Source organism: Cupressus sempervirens, chromosome 4 (genome assembly GCF_028749045.1).
Source record: "Cupressus sempervirens isolate cs-2001-9-10 chromosome 4, ASM2874904v1, whole genome shotgun sequence".
In the NCBI taxonomy this organism is placed as follows: Eukaryota; Viridiplantae; Streptophyta; class Pinopsida; order Cupressales; family Cupressaceae; genus Cupressus; species Cupressus sempervirens.
The window spans coordinates 346,939,124-346,948,632 of record NC_143121.1 but is presented as its reverse complement, the minus strand read 5'-3'; the positions used below and the strand labels follow the sequence as shown (position 1 = coordinate 346,948,632).

The 9,509-nt window shown below is 32.7% G+C and overlaps 1 pseudogene; it reads right to left on the bottom strand.

The window, feature by feature from the left end:
• LOC149561455 (protein CLAVATA3 INSENSITIVE RECEPTOR KINASE 1-like) overlaps window positions 1-8,350 on the bottom strand; it is a 39,535-nt pseudogene extending 31,185 nt beyond the window's left edge.
• Window positions 8,351-9,509: the final 1,159 nt, after the last annotated feature.

Sequence of the window (9,509 nt, the reverse complement as noted above, 5' to 3'; positions counted from 1 at the left end):
GAATATTTTTTTGTCTCTGAATACCATTAGTGGAGTAATAATCTTCAAATTCATGACTACAATACTCACCACCATTATCAGATCCGATACATTTTAATTTCTTACTAGTCTCATTTTCAACCAAGCATTTCCATTTCTTGAAATTTTGAAATACATCAGATTTTTGTCTAAAGAAATAAACTCATACTTTTCTAGTTGCATTATCAATAAATGTAACATAATAATGATAGCCTCCAAGGGAAGATACCTGAGCCGGTCGCCATACATCAGTATGCACAAGTTCTAATTTCTCCTTTTTATTTTCCTTCTCAATCTTCACAAAACTCACTCTCTTTTGTTTTCCATACATACAAATTTCACAGAAATCCATATTAACACATTTCAAACTTGGTAAAACTTTTTTTGAATGAAATAATTTCATACCTTTCTCACTCATGTGCCCAAGTCTATTGTGCCACAGTGCTATATCAGAATTTATAGCAACTATTTATTCTCCCTGATCAACTGCAACAACTATTCTTGAACATTATTTTTTTTTTGGAAACAATTGAAGTAGAAGGAACAAAATGACCTATAAAAAGATATAAGGTGCCTACTTTCACACCTTTTGCTACTACAAGGGAACCTTTTGAAACCTTCCAATTTTTATCATAAAAAGTAACTACACAACCCTCATTACTGAGTTGCCTTGCTGAAACTAAATTCTTACCTAGGCTTGGAACATGTCTTACCTCATGTTGTAGCCAATGATTCCCATTCTGCAACTTAATATTATCTTTTTCCTTTCCAACAATCTGATAGGGTTCATTATCCCTCAAATAAACAAGTCCAAAATCCCCTTGGACATAATCAATGAAATAACCTCTATGAGGTGTAGCATGAAATGAAGCAAACCCATGAATCATCAACACTTTCTAAAGATAGAAGAAAAACATCCTCTTTGAATTTGTTACTCACCACATTTATCCCCTTATCTCCATTTGGTTTATCTCCTTCATTTTTCTTTCAATTCCAACAATCTTTCTTTTTATGCCCTAGTTTTCCATAGTACCAGCAGTCGTTCAGTCCTCTCAATTGAGACGTCCTCCCCTTTGACTTTCCTCTTGATTTCCCATGATTTTTGGAATTACTTCCTCTCTTAGTCATTCTGCCTCTACTTTGTGCATTCAAAGCACTTCCTGATGTAGATCCACTTGAGGTTTTTGTACAAGTTTTCTCACTCAAAACAACATCAATCACATCATCATATTTTAGAGTACTAGATCCAGGAACAAAATTACTCAAACCATTACCAATCTATTCTAGCTTTCAGAAAAAGAACACAAAATCAAGAGAGCCCTAATTTCTTCATCAAAATTGATACCCATAGAAGATAACTGACTAGTAATAATATTAAACTCATTTAAATGATCTGCAACAGATCCACCTTCTACCATTTTCATATTAAATAAACACTTCATGAGAAATATCTTGTTTGAAGCGAAGGGCTTTTCATACAATTTCACTAGGGTTTGTATCTACTCTTTTGTCATCTTCACTTTTGTAACATTAAATGCCACTAATGGTGCTAGGCATAATTGAATGCTTCCAAGTGCCTTTCTGTCCAAAAGACCCCATTCGTCATTTGACATAGATCCCTAATTCTTGATTTTGCCTTCCAATGGATTCCATAAATCTTTCTGATAAAGATAGTCTTCCATTTGCATCTTCCATAATTGAAAGTTCTACCCATTAAACATGTCAACCCTCATCTTATCCTCATCTTGAATTGCTCCCACTCAACCATGAGACTCCAACTCAACTGTGAGACTTTCTTGAAGAGGATAATTGAAAAACAACCTTTCTTTGATACCACTTGTTAGGATTAAACCATAGATAGAAATAACAATTACATACAAATATAACCAATATCAAAAATAATAGATCAGATAGAAAAGAACACAAGACACAAAAATTTAATGTGGTTCACCCAATCCCTAGGCTACATCCACCAAACAACAAGTTTGATATTATTATGATCTAGTGATTACAACTTGATTACAATCCATAATCCCTTACAACTCAATACCACTGCAAGAACCAATTTTCACATTATAACTATGAAACAATCCCTAACCCTAAGCTCTTTTATACAAGTATTGTTACCGTAAGGAAACTCAGGTGCGAAAACAACTTCCTACACTAATCTCATAAGGATAGTATAATGAAAATCCTATTAAAATCTTCTGCACTTACAAATTCAATATCATGTAAACAACAATATTGCAGCCAACCATGCATATAGAAAATACACAGAGAAAGGAACACATAACACAAGGATTTGCCGGTGGAGAAAAACCTTTTGGTAAAACAACTCCACCCCTTCAGAACCTACACAATGTATTATCTTCAACACGAGGTTACAATACACTTGGAATGCAAGTTCAACATCAACAACATAAGACTCCAGTAGCTACTCGTAGTACCAACAATACACCTTTTTTGCATCGCATCTCTTTGCAACCCTAAAAAATGCTTATAAAATGCACTTCACTTTAGGGCTACTCCCAAAAGGTAAACTGTATTAGGGTTTTACCATTCTTCAAGAAAATAGGAACCCTGAACCCCACTATTGGGGTAGAGTGTACAGTACTCAAATATCTTAGTTGCCACATGTCTTCATCTATCATTGAATCTTCCTAACATAGCTCTTACGTGTCATAGGAATCCGTCATAACCGTTTTAGTCATGATCTCCTTACACACAATTCAAGATGTCGACACATCAACATTATTTCCAAGAAATAAATTTTACAAAACAAATAATAAGAATAGGAATTATACAAGGTTAAGACACCTTATTCCTAACAGTTACCACTTTAGGGTTATAATTAATAATTACATGTCGGCCCAAAATCTCGATAAGATAGAGCATAATTTTTTTTCTCTCAGGGGGATGCCCTGAGTCCCATAGAATTTATGAAGTATGTACAGTACTTTCCTGATCAGTCACCACAATCTAGCACTTTTAATCCTAAAAATCCCTAAACATTATATATTAGTTCTTTCTAGGTAACATTTCAATCATCATTCTACATCAACATAAAACACTATTCTGAACACACACTCCTTTAACCCTAGGGGCTAGATAAATATTTTCCTCAAGAATGTTGAAACCCTAATCAAATTAATTTAACCTAACCAAGTAACATTTTAACTTTAAGTTCATAACCTTAAAATTAACTCTGAGTTCTTAACACTGAGTTGATAGAGTTAGATAATAATTTTATAGTTCACTAACCCTAACTCTAACCTATCATAATAGCTTACTCTTGACATAAAACACTATTCTAAACACACACTTGGACTTTTACCTTACAACCCTAAATATTTTCCTAACCCTAACTTAATGAAAATTTACCAAATAACCCTAAAATTAACCTTATAACCATACATAATATAATTTTCATAATCATGATAAAACATTAACCTCAAGAATGTCAACCCTAATCAAATTAATTTAATCTAACCAAGTAACATTTTAACTTTAACGTGCATGTGTATTATTTAATTTATGTTCACACATACATAGTACTATACATGTATATATGTTATGTTCAAACTTCATGTTTACAAGTATTATATATATTGGTTTCTTAAATGTCATTGTACTTGATAAATTTCAAGTTTATTAAAAATATCATATTTTAATTTTAATTTTAGGTTTACACATTATATAGACGCACCTGCATAGTACATACATTGACCTTCACATGGTAGATCATCAACCTCATATCCCCCCAAGCAGTAGCATCCTATCCCCCCCGAGCAACAACCTCCCATCCTCCTTAAGCAGTAGCCTCCAAGTACAAGTACCTAATTGGACTAGATAATTAGTTACAAATCATAATTTAAATTGAACACAAGCTAAATGAAAGAGTAAAAGTAATATATAATTAGTTACAAGTCCTAATATGATCCCCTTAAGGCAATTGTTCAAATTTCTTCCCCTAGAAGCACATGTCCTAATTAGTTGCATACAAGTACCTAATTGAACTAGATAATTAGTTATGAATCACAATTTAAATTGGACACAAGTTCTTAAATGAAAGAGTAAAAATAATATATAATTAGTTACAAGTCCTAATTTCATCCCCTTAAGACACAAGTCCTAACTTCAACCAAATTTCAAATTGTTGAGCCAAAGTTCAGATTTCAAATTTACTTTAGACAAATTTTAGATTTCAAATAGTTCAACCAAATTTCAGATTTCAAATAGTTCAACAAGTTGTTTCTAGCTCATATCAAGTGGGTTAGCTTGTTGCTGGATATCATTTAATATTTTCCCTTGTTCATCAATATCAAGCCTCCACTTACGTATTCTAGGTCCTTTGACTGGATGAAGAGTTAGACTAGTGGCAATAACATGGTTACTATACTGATATACCTTATTGTTAGGTTGATAATCAGTGAAATGAATCACATTCTTAAGTACTTTATTTTGCTTCAAATATGTTCCATGTACAACAATAGAACCTACATACAGGTCAATCAAATAACTCAATAAATTTGAGTTCATAAAAAAAATAGATGTACATACACGTAAATGATTCAACTATATATATATATATATAAACCTATGGGAAATATAATTTCATCACTTATTTCAGTCTTTGTCAACTTCTCTCTTTGTGTGGTTCAACACAATAAATAATAGCTAACACCTTCTATGTTTTTAGATTCTGCCATGACTGCAAAAACATTGCCTACAAAAAGTATATGTATATAAATTCCATGTGTCATGTACTTGTGTGTGTGTGTGTATAAAATAAATTAATAAAAATTATGAAATACATACCACTATTTGGCTTGTATGGTTTCCATGGGATTCAACTCTCACCCTATTCCATTGTTGCATGTAATACTTCGCTTGGTTTGACAAATTAGAGCACCATCTTTGGAAAATAAAAAACTAAGGATTATTTGTGTTCGAACTCCATTGTTGTTTGAGCTCTATTTATTGAACTTTGATCTTGAAGTTAATATTGGCATTACCATTCACTTTCCCTCTATTCGCACACTACGCATTGATCAACTTGGTCTCTATTTTGTATGACATTGTAACTTGTTCCACCACCATACATGCTATCACCCTCTACCATACAACATTAACTCCATCTACTTGCATACGGCTGCCAAGCATAATGTACAACTAGAAATCATTGACCTACAACCATCCCTTACTTCCACTATACAGCCAGACTACCATATGCCCTCAGTAACACTGTATGACCATTGTTTACCTACTATATGGCCTCATCCTAAGACTTTGTATGGCCAACTTCGCTAGACCATATGACCAATACTACTATAGGGTATGACAATATCCTCCCCTTACCACACCTCTAGCTACCTAGCAGAAATAGAGTTAGGGTATACTGAAAGATTGGTCTTCTTCAGGATTGGAACATTACAATCCTAATGATGGATCACATAGTATGATCTAAAACATTGATTGTAAAAAGACACACGCAATCAAATCCAAAAAAGAATTTATTTTATTTTACTAGCTAGGAAAGCCCTTTACTATCCCATTTGTCAAATACCTTCTAGATTGAAGTTAACAACCCAGATTCTAAGATGGGGGGTGATATGGGGGATTAGGGGATAATCACCTCCCCAACTACATATTTGAAAGTGGAACCTCGAAATAAGGAAGTTGGGAATCTAGGTGATAATAAATAGAAGGACCCTATGGAAGGGGGAAAAAAAGAGGTAAACCCCATGCCCTAGGGGTTTTTTGGTAAAGATCTCCTTGTGAAAGAAGATAATGCTAGAATTGAGGAGACTATTATTGCCATGATTTAAAGGAATGCATACTTGGAGGACAAGTTTGATTGGTTGGAAAACTTCTTGGTGTGTGTCCATTCCATGGCCATAACTCTCTACCTCTTGCAGGATAATAAGGAGGAGCTCAAGGATGTGAATGATGTTGAGACTGGGTGCTCCCTCTATTCCATTTTTGTTGATGACTAGTTGTGAGTTTTTCTAGACAATCTAGATAAGAAAAAGAAGGACTATTAGCTCTTAGAGCATTAGCTTTTTTTTTTTTTTTTTTTTTTTTAGTGTTTTAGTATTTATGGTTGTTTATTGTTCCTATAGGGCCTTTTTGGTTAAAACTTCTTGGACCTCTTATATGCCCAAGAATTTAAACTGGGAAAAGTTTATATGTAACTATGTTAAAATATTGAGTTCTGACTGTAATACCTATAGATTTAGTAATATGTTAGTTTGGGATTTTTTCGATATTAAAAAAGTGGGTAGGTTAGTTTGCTAATAATGTTCATTATGATTGATTTTCAACTAATCTTTGTCTCTAGGTCAGCCCCATTTTGGCTACTTATTAATATCAATAATAGGAGAAAAATTAGTAACTAAATAACCAAATTTAGAAAATAAAATTATTCTTTAAATTATTTCTATCAAGTTAGTTTACAGTAGAGTTTATTACTTGGCTCTCTTCTATTTTTGTTTGTGTACATAGATACACATTGGATGAAGTAGAACTACAATCAAGTATGATAGTGACATTAAGAAGTTTTAATTGATATTAAGAAATGATTGTAATTGTGATCTAGACCATGTTACTATCGATGTAAAAGGAGAAATACTCAATAAATACATGGATCTTTTATTGGCTCTTAAATGCTTTATTAAAAAAGGGTAAATGCAAGAAGTTGAGTACCAAAACCATTAAAATTCTTGAAGAAAAATGTCGGTGGCTAGAAAAAGGTACCCATTTCTAAAAAAATTCAAATAATTGATTTTTGCGGCCTAAAAATTCAATATTACCCACTTTTAAAAATACATATCTATTTTGAAGGCAAAAGCCTACAACACAATGGTAACTTGCAAGCCTCTCGTGTGGAAGGTCTTGGGTTTGAATCTCCTTTGCTTAAGATATAACAATAATTAAATCTAATAAATAATAATAACTAATCTAGGCACTTCAATAACAATAAAATACTTTGGCAATTTGATGAGTAATTTACCAAATTATAATGGTCATACAGTAAAGGTTTGGCTCCAAAAAAAGTATGATCATGAGACAAACATTTTGAAAAACTAGTTCTCGAGTGTTTTGTGTTGGTGGGTGGTTGTTGATTTCTAGGTGTTCGATGTTGGGTGCTATTCTTTGTTGTTGGTTAATTTATTTTTCTATTAGTTTAGTTTTAGTTGCTAGGTCTTCTTACTATCTATTTGACATAGTCCTTTTTTCTATAGAATTTGTCTTCCCTTATTTGCTTCATATCTAAATATCTCTTTGATGAAGGAAGCTTAAGCCATATTTTTTAAGAGGGTGGTCCTATGAAAAAAAATTATTCAAAAATCACCCCACCATCTTAAAAATATTTTTTGCCACTTGTAAAAACATTTAAATTTCTAATATTTGTTAAATTTTTTTTTAAAAAGAACTCTCAATTCACTTATTTACCCACAAGAAATAGAAGATAAACTTTAAAATGCATTATTATGAAGTTAAACTAAAACACAAATTCATGAAAAAGTTAGCTTTAAAGAAGCTCCCACTCCATTTTTTGGGAAACCCCCTTTAATGGGACCCCAATCTTAATAAATAATAATTATGACTTGTGCTCTTCATTAATATTCAAATGCTTGATTTTGCTTCTCCTATCCTTTTGCTATGGAGTCAAGTTTCTGTTATTTCATCCTAACTAATTGTTTTCAATGTTCAATTTTAACGACCTTACTTATTAAACATATCAATTTTCATATTACAAAATATTATTTTTCATGTGTTACAGATTTACTTGTCTACTTTTTATTTTTTACATCAATATTTTGAATTACTTTTCTGCTCTTAAAATTGATACAACAAAAGAAATTTAATCATATCTTTAAAAGATATCTTCCTCATATATCTTCCCTAAACATGTCTGTGTCTATGTACTTCAGTTAGAATGGCACCCCTCTCCTCATCTGACATAAGGGTTTTTGCTCCCTTAGCAATTTCCTGAGTTTCAAGTGATATACGTTACAGAAGTGAAAATACATTCTACAATGAAATGGTAGAATAAATAAACATTAAATAAAAATAAAAATAAACATCATGTAGCATACATGATATTTACTGTCCGGCTCTTCCAAAATCAGGTCCAGTAATGTTCTCCCTAGTGAAGGGTCTAGCTTTGTACAAATTTGGCTTTTCTGTTAAAAAGGAATTATTAAAATAATTCTAGATCAGAGCAAGAATAATAACAAAGAGAATGGGTATTGAAATATATCTATTCACATACCATTACGGCGTCTCCTGAATTTGAATTCTCCATATTTCGATGTACCTTCTCCATGGGCAAATCGGCAAGTTGGAGAAAGATGGTACAATTTAGTTAGATACAGAAATCTGTATACATAATCCCTTAGTTGAGGTTCTTACCTTAATCCATCCGATACCAATTTTTTTTATAAAATGTAGTTTTCCCTCCTCATAGATTTATCCATTTCTCAGGACCCTTAGCACCAACTTGTGTGGTCATTTTGCAAAAACCCTAAAGGAATCAAATAAACATTTATTAGTAAAATTATATTACTTTTATAAAGATAAAAGATAGAAATATAATTAAAATCTGAAACATATATAATTGTTTGATAGTGTTGAATTGCAAGAACCCTATTCACCATAAAAAAATGCACTAATGTGTTGATTAGTGGTGACTTTTTTTGTCTCCAAAAAACTTAGGAAGACATTTTTTGGGATCCAATGGGTATGTCATGCAATCGATTCCCTAAAGCTTAAGGACCAATAGTGGCTCCCCATGGGACCAATGGTTGCGGTGCTTATTGTGCCATGGCTGAGAAATGATGTTCAAAGGTCACAAATTGATGGCTATAGGGACAAGGGTACCTGGTAGGGAGCTTGAAAGGCCATAGTGGAAGCAGTAGCCTTTGGTGGAGAAGATGGCCTACTAACTGACTTAGTCTTCCTTTTTTTCTTAGGAATAACTGGCTTGAAATCTAACTTTTGAAGAGCTTCAAAATCTTCGTCTACTAAACCTTTATGCCTATCCACTTAGGTGTATGTTTTTTCAGCCGACTTATTGGTTATTGCTTACTTGCCCTTGGATGTGACCAAGATTTTGCCACTTTCTTCTTGGAATAATAACTATTCTTCCTTTGACCACCACGTTTTGACCAATAGGCACTCTTCATAAAATTTCTCTAAATCTTGATTTACTTGATGATATTGTTAACTACTTTGTCTACACCTCTAGGAAAGCATGTTAAAATCTAAAATGATGTCTTCTTGGGTGTCTTGGAAGCCAAGATTTGGTTGGAGAACTGGAAACAAGTTCTCATGTAGTAGCACCATCCTACTTCATCACAGGCGACTGCCAATCTTTCTTGTCCAGTCTCCCCAGTAGAGTCACCAAAAAATTTGTTGGTAAATAGATTTTTCACTTAAAAAATATGTGATTTAGCCCATTGAAGTATGTGCAAAATCAATTTGTC